Raw genomic sequence first — 16669 nt, 5'->3', positions numbered from 1 at the left:
TCAGCTTCAGCTGTGAGAGACTTTACTTACAAATAAACAACTGTGAAGTTGTACATGTGTTTTGGTGTTTTAATAAAGCTGGGGGAAAAAATGTCCGAACTACATCTGAGGTTCAAGAAAAACATTTATAACACTAATTTAAGAAGTGTAGGGGAACATGCACTGTTCTCAACATGAGAGAAATCTCAAGAAATGCAAATTAAAAGTTTTGAGGGCATTTATTATCTTTACATTTCATAAAACCAGGAATTTTGCACAATATCTTAAAGTTTTATTTTAAACTACAAGTTTGTTTCTTTTTTTCCCTCATTTGCAATAGAATACAACAGAATAGATGAGGACTTAGATTTTCTTCCCTTCGTATCTTTTTGCAATTCCTTTGAGTATGCCTAAAACACTGTTTTTTTCATCCTCTCCATCGAACCTCTGTCCTCATTGTCTGGGAATTGAATTACTGTATTTAAAATAATGTCTTTATTTTTGTAAGTATAATTTTACAATGGAAGAGGGAGCTGCTTTCTAGCTGAAGCCCTGCATTTGCCTATTTTAAGCTACATCATTATCTTTTCTTATTCATCTATTTGCTTTACTGAGAACTTGTTCAAAAAGTTACGCTTGTTACTTTATGAAGTTCAATCATTTTAAGTTGAATGAACAAAAGGGAGAAAAAAAATGAAGTAAACATCTTTCAAAGGAGAAAAAAAAATCTGAAAAAAAAAAAAGATCATTTTTCTTGCAAGCAATTCAGAGCATTTATGATGTCATAAATTATAAACTTTATTTTGGGTTATATTTTCTGGCTGAGATACAGAGATTCTCAGAAAATCAAGGTTTGAAATAGAAAGTCAGCAATAACCTAATTTGGAATGCAATGAACCTAAGGGACAGAACTGAAAGCGCTGCCACTTGGGAGTTGTGAAAAGAAATATAAAAGCCTGTCATCTTTGTTTTATTTTTAAAACAAGTGAGCAAAATAAAAGCTGAAAACATGCATTGTGTTCTCATTTTGCTGTGCCTCTACTAGACGCATTGTTCACACACCCTACCGGTATATAACATGACATGCCACAGTTTCTGCACTCAGATTGTTCGCTCTTATGTTACTGCTCAAGTATGCATTCAGAAAAGAGCCAACAGATATAGTAGATTTATTCTAGTTGTCAAGGTCAAGGACTCCTTTTTTTTTTTTTTTTTTCCCTTTAGATTCAGCTGAGAGGGAACTCTCCTCAGTAACAACAGAAAGGCTTTCTGCTTTGCAGTCTGCTGTCAGTATGCACCATTGATGCAAAAGTATTGGAGAATATTTTTAAAGGAAAAATCAGGAAACTATTTATCAATAAGAAGCACCAGTGTTGTGTCCAGTGCCAAAGTTAGGGGGCTTTCTGGAGAGCATAACATCTGCATGCACTGTAATTCAGAGACTCCAGCTGCTGGAAGCTCTTGCAAGTCATGTAAGTAAAGGGCTTTACTTTGCTGAAGCAAACTTTGTGTAGTCTCTTGCCTCATAAAAACCCTTAGATGATCTGAACTTCAGCTGAGTTTCCTTATACTAGTAGTGTTGTTTTATCTTGCCATGTTCTTCTGAATAATGCATGCGTGCAGGCACAGTAAATTACTAACTTATCTTTCTAGAAATGTTTTGCTCTGAGTGAGAAGCAGGATCTGTATGTGGCTCGGGCAGGCTGTGCTTGCTTTTATGATCACTGACAATTGCTGTTCTCCATTTATGATCAGCATGGAAAACAGTCTGATTTTTTTACAGTTCTTGTCACAGTTATTTCATGAACAATGGGAAGCTGGCAGCAAAATGCAAAACCTGTGCAAAGGAAATCAAGGAGCACAATGCTAGTTTATGAAGCAGCATCAGTAAACCCAAAAGTGGTGTGTAACCCCCATGGCAAGCTTGTGGTCTTCTGGGACTTTATATCCTCTCTTGTGAGGCTTAAGAGGTCACAGATTATGTGATGGCTGGCAGGAAGATTAAATGAAACAAGAAATATCTTGATTGTTTATAAAAATTCATTTATAAAAATTTATAAGATTTATAAAAAATGCTGATATTTAAGTGAATCATTTTGCATATGGTTATTTGGGGTTTATTGCAGGAGATGGATCAACCTGCACTTTGTGATTTAAGATCATGAAGTATTTCCTTGTTCTCTATTCAGTTCATGTATGCATTGGCATCAGTAGAGACAGGTAATGAAATCCCAGATTTCTCTTGTGTAGTCTGTGGCTTTTAGCCCCTGCCCTTTTGATGGCTACCCACCTTGCAGGTGGCATGTTAAGTGAAAGAAAACTGGCTGTTGTGCCAAGAAAGCTTGATTAGCTTCACTGGCCAGGGTACAGCTGTTATTATCCTGAGTGAGAAATATAACGGGTCCACCTGCATGTACTGAGGGCTCCCACTATCCTGCTCAGAGAGCTCCCAGCCCCTCTGCATTCCTTGCAGCCCTTCCAAAAGTACCGTAGCCCTCTGATGTTTCATCTCCTCTTTGGTTCATGCTTTTTCATGCTCCCAGTAGCTTGTAGCAGGTAATTCCCTCTAGACCTGGACAACTCTGCACAGAAACCCTCACAGTGGGCACAAACTCCCAGGGCGATATCAGCTTTATTTATTGCAGATATACCACCACAATCGCCCCAGGTGCTCAGAGGAGTCCAGTCGCTGTCCCAAAGAGCTTGCTACTGCTCCTGGCCCTCCAGCTGACCTTAGTTTTTACAGAAATGCAAGAGCCTCATGGGGAAAGTGGCACTCTGCATCAAGGGAGATGCAGATAAAAGACTTCCCTGGACTTCAGCCAGGCAGTCAGACCTGGATGCTAAAATAGCGAGGAAATTAATAGACATGCAGAGCTGTGGAGCTGCTCCCAGTGAAATAGGGCTGCCACCTCCCTGAGTGAGAACGGGGAAAGGCTCTGTAGAGAGAAGGCTGCAGGCTGGAGACAATCATGTTTGGAAGGTGCACTGGCAGGAGTTCCTCAAAGACGCGGGGTTCAGTGTGAAAGTCAGACGCCTCTGCTGATGGAGGAGGGAGATGTTGCTTTTCAAGAGTGTTTGGAGAGTGACAAAAAATTTAATTGAGATCTGAGGCAACTCTTTTATTTTCTTTGCGACTCAACTCTCACATACCTACCTGGTGTAACTGCACTCCAGGGAGAAAATAGCAGTTTGTTATATTTTTGGAATTTATGTATATTCATGTGTTCCATTAGTCTCTTGGCAAATGCATCTTTTTAGCTCTAAAGCTTTCTGAACCTTTCATATAGTCCTTTGCTTTGAAGCAACAGATGTCTGCGATAAGCAGATGGTTATGGCTTTGAATTTGAACATCTTTAAGTACTTTGTTGTGTATGTTTTATGGGGAGGAATGTACTCCTTCTAACTATGCAGAACTGATGCATTAAATGAAAAGTATCCATGTCTGGATGCTTGATGTCACTTCCTCGCTTGCAAACCAATAAACCACATGTTCTTCAGAATATTTTGTTGTAAGATATTCTCACCCTATTACTCAGCTCGTGTTTTCGAGTTACAAACCAACTGTGAAATACTCCAGTCTGATGTGAGCTCAGTCAAAGTAAACGAGCAACAAGAAGAGTTGAAGGAGCTGCCTTGGTTGCGAATTGCATTCTCGCTGTAATGTATACTGTGAGCAGGCTGAAATCTTCCTCTTGTGAATTTTCCCTGAGGAAATAATGCAGTGCCTATGAAAATAACTGAGAAGAAATCTTTTAATCTTTCTTATACTAAAATTTCATTTTTCAAGAGGTATGAAATCTGATGTGTAGGGAGTCTAAGAGCATAAGATCTTAGGCCAGGAATAAATTTGGTAACACAAATGGAAAGAATTAATCTGAAATAAGAACATAACTTTCATTTTCTTTCAAGAAAAAGAAGACAGATAAACTGATTTAATCCAAATATTTTGCTACTGGATATTCATTTACGTCTCTAAAAATATATGATTCTTTTTTCCCTCTCCACCTAACTTTCAGACTTGAACAGTTTGTTTTCCTAAGAAATCTCTTCAGACAGCCTGTGACATGTGAGAACACTGTTTAAATTTGAATTAGTTGATCTTCAGGATGGATTATTGCATAGTTTAGCAAAGGCTTTATTAATTATAATGGCACAAGATATGTTATTTCATCGAGTCAGTGTGTACAGAAGGCACCAGTCTGACCTGAAAGAAGAGAAATGCCTCATTTCAACCAATCTTTGGAGTTCTTACTTCCATATTTGAGAAAGAACAGTGCTGTTGGATGGTTCATGGTGCTGGAGGGGTGCTAGAAGGGCTAAGTGTCGATGCAGGATATGCTCTGTCTCTTCTTTTTTTTGCTGTCTTCCCACTCCCTCTGGGAACCTTCTTCTTTCTCAGTTCTCCAGCATGTAGTAACCCCTAGTGACAGGCTGTCCCAGAATACACATTTTTTCCCTTTTCACACCTTGGATCAGCCTCTCTTGCTCTGCAGTACTGAGGCTGGAGTTCAGCCTTACTGGAGAAAAGAAGTCTTGGGATGGAGACAGGGCCTGGTGGGGATGCCATGCCCTAGCACAGCTGGTGGTCCAAACTGTCCAGGGTTTGGACTCGAGCAGCATCTATGCATTTATAAGCAAAGTAAGCCCACTTGTAAGCAACAGGTGCAGGCTACTGACCCCTGCAGTTTGTTGCTCAAGGCTAACAGCTATTTTAATTACTACCTTGACTAGCCATGCTTTTCTTGGTGGCTGCCTCATCCAGATGTCTTCTGCTAAGTTGGTGGGACTGGTCATTACCCAAGAGAACACTGAACTAACAGAACCAACAGTTTAATCAAAGACAGCAGATCCTTTCATTGCAATTTGAAACTGTTAAGATCTCTTCAGTATCCCGTATGGCAGGCTTAAAAAAAAATAAAAAATAAAAAATAAAATATTAAAAAAAATAATAATAAAAAAAAAACAATGAAGGGTTCTATTCCATAGCCTTGATAACTATTACTTGATGATATGAGGTTAGAAATCTACATACAGAGGAGGAGTTGTGAAAACTTCTGATTGATGGGCTTTCTTTTTAACAATTCTAATTGTTTATAGGCTGCAAACATTCAAATATCTTGAAAATGCCAGGCAGTGCTCTGGGAAAATCAGCCTGCTGGAATAGGTACTGTCAACCCTAGCTTATCAAAACGACTGATAGCTAACACAACCTGTCTTTGAGTGACTGTCCATTTCTGAAGTTCAGTCAACTAACCAACGTATCTTATATATATTAAGATTTCTTGATATCTTAAATGTTGTTTTTGGGGGGGGGGGAGGGGGGAGAATTGCCTGGGCTTATATTCCATGGGGAATTATTTCCATTATATTTTTAACATTTCCTCTGTGGCTTTTAGGATGTTTCCTGAAATCTCCAATTACATTCATGTAACATCTGCCTCCAGCTTTTTCTAAAATAACGGTGAAGCAGACTACACAGTAATTAAAATAATTCTTTATGTGAACTTCATCTCCCTTTTGGCTTATCAGCTGATGCACCAGCAAGAAGTTTCTGCCTTGATGGTCTATTGATAGATAGTTCCCTAGGACAGCTTACTCTTTCAGCTAAGTTGTCCCTCCTAGGCCCTTGATAGAAAAAAAAAAAAAAAAAATCAGTATTCACCACAGATTGGCTTTGAAACTTATCATTAGTTCAGAGTTCTGGCAGCACGGAAGGCAATTGGTTGAACGTTTGGGAAAAGATGACAGTGCAGGGAGTCACAAGAAAGGCTTGGGACTGGCTTGGATTTTTCATGACAACAGGGAACCAGATTCAGCATCATGTTACAACACCAAGGGCACTGCCAGCACACCCTGATCACTAAAGATTGGATGTGGTGCTTAGGGACATGGTTTAGTGTGTGACATTGGTGGTAGGGGGATGGTTGGACCAGGTGATCTTGGAGGGCTTTTCCAACCCCAATTATTCTATTCTACCTCAGTGCATGAACAACCCTCCACCTACTTGCAATGTGGCATTAGCATGTCCCGAGTCTCCTCCCTCAGAGGAAAAAATCCAAACTAGGGAATCCTGGAAGTTTACATAAAACTTTCAAGATTCAAGAGAACCAAAATGCAAGTGTCTGAGCATCCCCAAAGGGCAGAATAATTCCCAGTTACAAGACTAAAGATTTAGACATAATGTGAGTGTGTTGTGTCAACCGTACCCTGACTACTATGTTCTGCTCCTGAAAGAAAATCCTCTGTTTCTGTGGCCATTCCTTGTTTAGAAAGGAAACTGTTCAGATTCCCTAGTCAAAGTGAGCACCAAAGGTTGTAGAACAAGAGGGTAAAAATCCATATAAACTGAAAATTAAGGTATTTTATCATTATAATTATTGACAGCATACTACTGTATTTCTGTAATCTGCAGATGGGGAATAATTCTTCTTTTATTTATATATGTTTTTGAACATTACGGAAAATATTATAGCCCAAGTGGGATCAGAAAAAAAGAAAAAAAAAAGGGGGGGGGGGAAGAAGTAAAAGAAAGAAAAGACAAAAAAAAAAAAAAAAAAAAAAAAGTGCGAGCTTTATGAAGGTTCTTTTTGAAGCAAAGTAATTAAGGCCAAGGACAGAGACATAAATGAACACAGTACCTGTGGGGTTGATAGGTGACTCGAATATAGTGTTGGTTTTTTTTGTTTGTTTGATTTTTTTTTAAGCATAGACCTGGAGTCAGCATGTGAGAAAAAGAGTCTTCCTCATGTTTGTCTTCCCAGTGGAAGGGAATGATGGCATCAGTCAGAGAGCGTGCAGAGATGGCTGGATGAAGGTGTTGCCAAAGACCATCCCAATAGTCCATCTATGCTGTGAATGTCACACTTGAAATTAGTTAGCAACTGCTATGTCATCTCGATTTGCATGCTAATACAGATGGTGCAGTAAGGCTCTGGAGAGACAGATCCACAGTTAGCTGGCAATAAAATCTTTGGCTTTTATGAATCACTGAAATTTCAAAACTCTCAGGAGTGTATTTATCTAACATTGCACCTTGCCTCTTAAATGAAGAAATATCCTGCTGTGACCACATCTATGATGTCAACTCTTCAAGGAGAAAAGGATGTCACACATTATTTCTCTCTGAAAACAGCAGGTGGAGAAACAGTTTGGGACATTTTTCATGTACATGAGATACGACAAAAGCTGCCTTATTATCAGCCTTCTGGTTGAGAATAGATCTATGTTCAACAGTACCAGACCCTGATACAGAGCAGTAGATCCTGTCCCGGCATAAATCAATTGAAGGGAAATATAAAATGTTTTCGTTTTCACGAGATGAACGTTGTTTTCAAGACAATCCCATGACAGAACATTTTTGAGCTAAATGGCCATTTGCAAAATGCGAAGGGACCCTGGCTCCATTTTGTCTAGTGGGCAGGGAAGGAAGGTGAAGGTCTGGAGAGACACTTCTGCGCATGCGGTAGTGGTGACTGGTGCTCTCCCAGTTGCAGATGAAGCAGCTTGTGGCTTTTTGACATCTGTGGCCCACTCAGCATAGCATTTTCTCACTGTTTTCCCCATAGAATGAGTTAAAAAAAAAAAAAAAAAAAAAAAACCTCCTCTAGTATCTAAGCACTACTAGGGATTTTTTCAGTGTAGGCTTATTTAAGCCATATTTTGCTAACAATTATGGAAGTTATGACTACATTTATGTGGTCAGGGCTGTGTGTGTGTATTTGTTCATATTGATTTCACTGTAATGTTAGCTTAGGTGGTATTTTCCAAATTGTGGGTATATTTTCCATAAGCTGACAGAGTGTTATATGTTGTAGCTTTGTGTCACTTCACTGTTTTTGAGGGCTCAGCTTTCATGCAGGTGCCTAGAGCAGCTCTTAAAGTTCACACTCTAATGCAGACAGGCTGGTTGTCTAATTTCTGCTTCACATGGCTTCTACCATCTTTTCTTCACTGCTGCCAGTGTTTTCTCTGGCTTCCCTGGGGACACCAGATGCTTCTAATGATTCCAGTTCCAGCTTCCAAGCTGAAACAGATCATGGACAGCAGCCATGTGTTGTTCAGATGCTTGCATGGGACGGAGAGATCTTTTTCCTTTTTCCCTTATTGAACCAATTCACTCAATAAGAACATGTTTTAGATCAAATTGGCATCACTTGTAGCTAATTCCAACCTCTTATAATTTTTTCCTGAATTCCAGCCTCTTGCTTTATCCTAAAAAATGAAGGCACTGTAAAAGAAAACTGGTGCAACAGGGCAGCGTACCTTGTTCCTAGCTTACATGTTAGGACAAGAAAAGTGTTTCAACTTAAAAGTTGAAGGCCATAGCCATTGAAAAATAAGACAGCAGCCAGACACATGCTTGTTTCCAGTGTTGCATAAGTAGACATAATGCATAATGTACTGCAACATCACAGCAGGTCTCCCAAATTGAAAACAAGGAGGAATAAAAGACTACCGTACCTTGCCTCTTAAATCCCACGAATGTGTTGTCTGTGTTGATTAGTTACTTTGATTTGTGCTTCCCAGCACAGTTCATTTTTCCCTTTAATAAGTGTTCGGCTTGTAAATTGTCACTTGGATTGATAGTATTTGCACCAAACAGTGTAATTAGGCTGGAGCGATGGAATATATTACATTGTTTGTATTCCATTATGTTTATTCCAGATGGTTTTTGTCACTGACTCTTTTTCTGAGCTGAGCTGTTAATAAACATGGGATAAATCTAATGAATAAATTTTCTGCACTTGGTGTAGATCAGTGGTGGTGTCTGAGATGGGGTTATGCCATCAAGTAATGGGCTCTCATTAGAGCTGCAGAAACGTTAATTTTTACTAACATATGAGAGGGGAAGAGAGTCCATGGGTAATGAGTGGTTAAAGAAGATATTTATGATATTTATGCTTTTTTTTTTTTCCTTTAGAAGTCATCTTTTCAGACACTAAAATGAGGTTATGATGAGTTCATAGTTGTAGCACTTTATTGCTTCTTTGGAAGAGGGAGGTGTTTTACAGTAAAGCTGCAGGGCAGGTACCTGGGTTCAAGCCTCTCATCTTCTAGAAAGCTCCTCTGAGCCCCTGAGCAAGCTGTTTTGGACTGTGCCTCACTTTCTGAACAAATGTTTCTTCTCTTCTGCCTTTTACCTGTCTTGTCTCTTCAAATAGAAGTTGTGCAAAGTACCTGCCTAGCCTGGAGATGCAAAAATGATTATAAAAAAAGAACTGGAACATTTTGGAGAAGAGAAATCCATATGGGATGGAAACACAATGTGGAAGCCTACATGGCACCAGGACTGTCCTAATCTGCTCGTTTGCCAAAGTGGCGTTGACTGGAGAAAATGGAAAGCCAACTAAATGATGTGACAGCAGACCTTGGAAAAGTCATATCACTTAAGGAACTTTCCAGTAGTGGCCCGTGTAGTTTTTCCACCAGAAAGGAACATAAGAAAGCCCAGGATGAAACAAAACATGATCCAAAACATATATCCTGCCATCTTTCAAAAACTTTAAAAAGGTGTCTGTGCTGTTAAGGTCACACAAGGCAATGTATCCTCAAGTAAAAACAAACAATCAAAGAAAAACAACAATGACAAAACCCCTGTGAATGTAAGAGTGTTGTTTTGTCAAGGTTAGGAAGAAACAATTGTCCATGCTGCCTCACACATGGCTATCAGCAACAGGCCAGGGAGCTCAGTTGCTCCCATGAGCTGGGTGGCAGTGGGTCTCTGCCGTGGTGGACTTCAGACCTCTGCCTGGCTGCTCTCATATCCCATCCTTGCCTGTGTCACCAGCCAGGAGAGGATTTTCCCTTAAAAAATGGCAGAAGATCTTCCTTTATGCGTTGTTTCCAGCTGCATCCTGGAACAAGCAGTGAAGGATCTTCACTTGCTGAAGTAATGCCTTCAGCCTGGCATTGCTTTTAAACCAGTGAGCTGGCTTCACGAAGATGGCACAATGTCTTAGATGAGCAACTGTGCCATATATTAGTAATTTCACTGTGCATCCCTTACGTGCCCCTTTCAGACATATGCCAGAAAAAATGCAGCTAGAGAGAAAAGATTAAACAGCTCTGTTGGCTGGCATTTGTGAATGTTTCCTGGAACACAAGGGGACAAGGAAAGGGGGAGGAGAAATAAAATGTGCAATAATTCAAGAAAACCCCAAAAGGAACAGTGATCTGAGAAAGTCAGGAGAAGCAAGGCTGTTTGGTCATTGAGGTATAAGGAAAATGAGGCTAACAGCCAATGCCCGGGGCTTTGAGTGTCCCCCCTGGCCAGGCTGTGAGGCACGAAAGCGTTAACCCTTCCTGGAATAAGTACAGGACATTCCAGCACTTGAATTCAGGCAGTAAAAATAAACCTCTTGCAAGGCGTGTTGCCTATGGGGTTTATGCTCTGCTTTTGGATTCAGTCCTTTAGGAATGCAAAGCCATTCTGCCAGGTCTGGGCTCTAAGAGTACCTTTCCTTTGCTGCCAAAGGTGGAACAGGTCTGTGGTAAGGAAGTTATAAAGGTCCCTGCAAGCCACTCGGCCACGCTATTTCCAGAGGCCTTGATTCATCTCTGGCCAGTGCTATAGCATCCATTTTTAAAGAATGAGGGCAAAAAGCTTTCCTTCCTGTGTGTCCTACTCACCATGGTCCCAGGCACCTCTGAATGTCCACTTACATGGCAGGGCAGTAGTGAAACAGTCTCACAGAGGCCAAGTCCTGGGAAATAAGATCAAAGAACAGCCTGTGCATCAAATCCATGGGTATTTAGTTGGCTGGATAGGATGGTTTAGTTGTTTCCAGCCAGTTCACTCAACAAACAGTGTCAGACTAAAGCACAGCAAGGTGCGAGCTGGATGAGAGCCCTCCCCAGGCAGACAGCAGCTCTGTTGTGTTTAGTTTTTTTTTTTTTCTTCTTTTTCTTTTTTTTTTTCCCCTCTATTGGCCAGGAGAGGACTTGGCCTTTGCATTTTTGAACAGTAATAATAATAGTTCCTGCTTCTGGCATGGAAACCTTTGTTTACCCCAGTTCCCAGTGCTTGGAGGCCTCTGGTCGGAGTTTTGTTTAAAAGATTTATACACGGAGTCGGCAGTCACAGCTTGAGCTGGCCACGGCGGTCACACAATGACAGCAACCGGGCAGGCTCAGCCCTGCCCCTGCCCCTGCCTTGCAGAGCTCCAGCCGAGATGGATGATGCCGGCCAGGCAGCAGTGAGGTAGAGCAGGATGGGCCAGAGCCCCTTGCCGCTGTTGGGGTTGGGGGCATGTGCTATCAGATGGCCCTGTCCAGCTTTTCCTGTCAAAACCAGCTCATTTTGCATCGCTCTCTATCACCCTCCTCATTTTCCAGCTGACTATGGTTGGATAATCAGATACTCAAACTGTAAAAATGTTTTCCCTTACTCTCGCCTTTTTTGCCTGCTCTTCCTGGCTCCTCTCTGTTCTCCCTCACTCCTTCCTCTCCCTGCGGTCACACCTGAGATTGCCTCTCTGCTTTCAGTACTGCATTTTGCTTGACTTTCCTTAGCACACGAGCTACTTGAGGTTGGATGTACTTAGCAGTTTCTGTATTCCCATACTGAGAGGTGGTCTACCAAGAAGGCAGATAGAAAAACATGGCATTGTTATTTTTTGTGCTGTTGACAAGTGGAAAGCACACAATCAGCAGAATATTCTCGTTGATTTATTTATGAGTAGTTTCTATACAGGAGAGTGGAAGAGAGCATCCTGGAACATCAGACTAATTTCTGTTTGGTTACTCACTGGAAAACTGGAATTAACCATGTGGTCAGATGGCTTACTCTGGATTTACACCAGTGCCAATGAGAACATAATTTAGTCCACTAATTTTACTTCACATCCCTGTGGACACAGGCAACACACACAGCATGTTAAAACCTATCTGAATGCTTATTAAGAGTCCAATAGTAACGTAATTTACTGAGGATTATCCAAAATACTTTTCCTTCCTTCATGACTTCCATCCGCCTCCCTCTTTTGATCTTATGCTATTATCACCATAGTCTCTGAGCACCTTGGCCATAAAAACAAACAGCAATTGCAAAGTCTTTAGGGAACTCAATGAAGTATTTGGCAGTTCTCATTATACTGGTTATAGTATTATGTTGTCAGCTTAGATTTCTTTGTCTTGTCTTTTTACCTCCAGAATGGACTACATTTGGAAATGTAGATCTTCACTTAGATTGGGAAATAAAAAGCATTTAAAATATCCAGTAATGATATCACAAACCAAAAATTATCTCCTTTATGAAAGAGATATCCACAACATTCTAGCCCGTTATAAGAAATGATGATAATAATTATTTGTCCTCTACATTGACCTTGCTAATCCCCTTCAGTGTGGTATTTAACATCTGATAATGAAAACAGTTTTACTTAAAGATCAGTTGCATAACTGTCTTTGTAGCAAACTCAAATTGAAAAATGTTCTAGGTCTGCTATTAGGCTGTCCCCAGTTCTACTCGTGCCATTAAACATGCTTCAGAAAATATTGTATGCCTGATCCAAGCCAGCTTCTCTGCTTATACAAAAGTCAGCTCCTCTGCTTATACGTGCTATAAAAACAGAGCACACATACCTGACTTGATTCACATCACTATTCATATATTCATGTGTTGCAGCACATGCTGCAGATCAAATATTACCAGTGAATACTTGAATTTGACAATGCTTTGATTTAAAAAAAAAAAAAAAAAAAAAAAAAAAAAAAAGGTCCAAAAGCCCGTAGTTTCAGCCAGAGGAGCAGAAAGCAGGAGAATGAATTCAGAGCAGGAAGCATCTCTGGAGCTGGAGGTAACAGGAGCTGCCCCCTGCACTGAAAATTTCTTCACCCTTCTCCATTTATTTCCATCTCAGTGGCAAGCTAATGTGTTAGCTTTACAGTCTTCATATGTTGCCAGAGCATTGCAAAAATTATGTCTAACACCAGATGCTAAAAAAGCTCCTTGAAATATTACTAAATAAGGTATTGTGCATGTTCTACATGGGGAAAATAAAAACATTCTCTGAGTAGAAACAATAAAGGAATCTCTTGAGTCTATTAGATATTTTTCAAATGCTTGTACTTCTTTACAGTGTTTTTCTTCCTTTTCATTTAATTCTCCAACTTTCAGTCTCATTGATTTTTTTATATATATAATAAAATCCTCTCTAATTTGCTATTGCTTTATTATAGTTTTAATGAGGTCCATGTTGATCCATTTAGAGGCATAACAACATATCAAGATTTCAGTATCTAGAAAAAATAGCATCAGAAGACTAATTATTTGGAACAAAATGATGCTAAGGGTTTAAAGTTAATACCACTGCTCTGCATGCTATTGTATTTCACACATGAAAGGCATTATTTTTAGGATGGTAGAGCACTTTCTGCAGGTGGCCATTACAGGTAACTCTGCCTCTCTCAGCCTCTGGCGAGGAGGAGAGTGCTGCACTCACTTCGTGAACTTGTGCAAGCATTGGCTATGAGGGGAGGACATGCCATGGGTCCCAAAGGATCATGATGCTAGCATCCAAAACAGGAATATAAGAGAGATTTTTCCATAGCAGCTTATTCAGCACTAGGGATAACTCAACAGCAGCACACACAAATTAGGCTGGCTCGTGGTCGGCTGCTGGAGGGATCACCCATGCTCCTTCTTGCTCGGCCCCTTCCTCATCCTCTCTATCCTGTCACGCCCATGCTGAAGACCAAAGGGCCTTCTCCATCCCTCCGAGAAACCTCCCAGTGTATGAGTAAAGCAGGGATCATGTTGCTTGGGTGTGCCAGCTTTGCAGCATGCACTGGGTCCGCTCATCCAGCATGCACACAGCAGGCACATCGCTACAGGCGGTGGGCTTTGCCATGTGGTCTCTCCTCAACACAGGGTAGTGCAACACGGCCTATGAGGCTGAACATACCACAGCTGTTGTAGAAGGAAAAAAGCCATATCTCATTACATTTCTGGTCCGTGTGAAGACCTCTGGACACTCCTGAGGCTGCACAGTGCTTCTTGCTGTCTGGTCGTGCTGTGGCTTCAGCATGAGTGGCGTGGGCTCAGGGTTGAGCCTGAACTCAACCTTTGTATAAACTATTTTCTGCACATCTTCAATCTACTGCATTAGCTCTCCCTGAGGCTGCCAAGATAACTTTATTTGCTTTTAAAAATCTTAAATGGAAATTGAAAGATTTCCAACATCATCGCTAAAATGTGCAATGGGGACAAGCGGAAAAACTAAATTTATCGCTGGAAAAACAAAGCTGATATTCTTGTGAGTAGTTGGAAATCATTTTGGCACTGCAGTTATGGCACTTCAGTATCTTATTTTTGTTATTAAAATTGGTTTTCTCAGTTTTCTTCAAGGTCAATCAGTAATCATTTGTTTTGCTGGGTATGTTTTGGTCTGACAGTTTTCATGTCTCTCTCATTCACAGTCTGATTCTTCAGTTTGCTAAAGGACAGCTGATAAAACTCAGTTTCAGATAAACCAAAAATTACATTTATGCCATAAATACCCTCAGTGATTATGGGAAGACATACAGTCAGTCTCTTTTCATTGGCAGTGAGATCAGCATATAAAGCATGCTTGAATATCATTGTTCATTGTTACAGTATTTTTTTCTCAGGGACATCATGCCAAGTTCTCTTTCTTCAGTACTGTCCTTATCTGAACCTCTAAATCTTTTCTTTCCAAATGATGAAAATTTCCAGATATACCTGTAAAATCCTTTGGCTCTTCTTAGGGTATTCACATCCACTGCACTCAATAAAGATAAGAATAAAAAAGAAATACGTCATCTCATGACCGCAGCAGTAATACAAACTGCTGTTGTGAGATTTTCCTAGTCACTGATAATTTAAAATGGGTTCCCTACCTTTTTCATTTATCTCCTAAGGGCGTTCAGAAGTACACTGGTTTATGATCTGGCAATATCACAAGCCGCTATAATCAGATCACATATTTCAGTGGTAAAATCATCAAGCTTGATTCCTGAGGATGTACAAGCAACATTAACTTCCACAGCAGCTGCAAAGTTCTCCGAATAACTCACGGTTTTAATTCTGAATAAGCAACTGAACCAGGGACTGCACCGAAGTTTTGGGTTTGAACTTGAATGTTCAATTCAACCAGAGGCAGGGAAGCCGGAGCACAGGTATAAATCAGAGAGCAGTGCAAGCTGCCAGCCATCAGCCTGTTTCTTTAGCTCAAAAGGGTTTGGGGGAACAGCAGGCAGGCTGTTTCCACTCACCATGAGATTTCCGTAACATATTACACTGAAAACACAACAACAACAACAACAAATGTTAATCCATTTCTGTCAGTAGTATCTCTTCCTTTGAGCAGCACTCAGTAATATTTCTTTCAGTATGCTGTACATTTCTCCATACTCTATAGTCTCATTATAGCTATCACATTGGCACAGCAACAGCTGGGTGGTGCAGAACAGACAAACCAGGAGAGCTCTTTCTTGCAAGTAGCTTTCAGGTGTCATTAATATTTTTCTTCTCTCCATTTGTGCTTTATGAGTATTAACTCCTCAGGCACCACTGCAAGGCAGGAAATCATTGCCCTTCATATGGAAATAGAGAAATGAAGCGGATTATGTGATTTGCCCAAAGCTACAAGGAGAATCATTATCAGAACCAAGATGAGAACTGATGATTTATTTTAGTGCCTGGTCCCGTAATCCAATTAGCAAAGCAACCTCTCTTCCCCTCATCTTCTGCTATATTTTCCCTGCACCTGAGAAAGGCATTTCTTTAAGCAGCACTTGCTATTTGAAACTGAATTTTGCTGTGAAAGTTGATTTCCCTTCAGTAGGATGAGACCTCCTGATACATTTTTACATCTAAGAGAAACAATAAAATATGCCTCTGCATAAAAGCAATGTAAGAATCCACTTTAATGTGAACCCAACACTTAATGTTTCAGCAGCAAGCTGATGCGTGTAACAATATTCTTTATGCCATCTGGTGGTCAGAGACCATCAAATGCCAAGCTCAAAACCAGCGTATGACCCAGCAAAGGCACCACAGCCAACTTAGCTTCTGCTCTGATGATCTCTGTCCCCATCCAAGCTGCTTATGCTTCCCTTTCTTCTGCTGCTCCTGTTGCTGGTCTTTCACTTGGCTGGCTGTAAGCAGGGCTGCTGAAACTTTGGAAAGCTTCGGTAAGAAGTGACCTGCAAACAGGCTTAAGTAAATGGATATTCCCAGGAGCACTCTCAACTTACATAAATGCTGTGTTTCCGTGGAACAGGGAACATGCTTTCTTCACTGCTTGGAGAGCATGAAGGAAACTGTGGAGACTGGTGAAACAACCAATAAATAGAAGCACATTAATACACAGCAAATTAGTCATTAATTTCTTGATACAACTGACGTGGTTGGGTGTCCTGGGTAATGGAGATGACCAAGGTGACTCAGATTGCCTTCTTACCATCATGACAAATGAACAGACACAGTTGACTCTGGTGTTACATTAAAAGTTCAATACCGCCTGCTAAGATAGTATCAGTCAACTGCAGCCAGCAGCTCACCAGACTCGGTCAACATTGTGTCATGCTTTGTGTGTACACACATTAACACATTTGGTAAAGATTTAACAGCTTCGGCAGGAGAAAAGATTCATTGTTTGGGTTGGACAGCCTTTTACACTCCTTCTTCAAACCCTGCAGCCCCAGCTCAAGTCCATGCCAAGAC

General features: G+C 40.6%; 1 protein-coding gene across 1 annotated transcript in view; it reads left to right on the top strand.

Annotated features, from left to right (window-relative positions):
* Positions 1–1099: 1099 nt before the first annotated feature.
* The window catches only part of C1QTNF7 (C1q and TNF related 7), a 33996-nt gene continuing 18426 nt past the window's right edge, over positions 1100–16669 (top strand). The window contains exon 1 of the mRNA XM_035326104.1: positions 1100–1451. The gene's annotated coding sequence lies outside the window, so the exon portion shown is untranslated. The remainder of the gene's footprint in view (positions 1452–16669) is intronic.

Source organism: Oxyura jamaicensis, chromosome 4, assembly GCF_011077185.1.
Source record: "Oxyura jamaicensis isolate SHBP4307 breed ruddy duck chromosome 4, BPBGC_Ojam_1.0, whole genome shotgun sequence".
NCBI classification, from domain to species: Eukaryota; Metazoa; Chordata; class Aves; order Anseriformes; family Anatidae; genus Oxyura; species Oxyura jamaicensis.
This window is presented reverse-complemented; position numbering and strand designations above follow the sequence as displayed.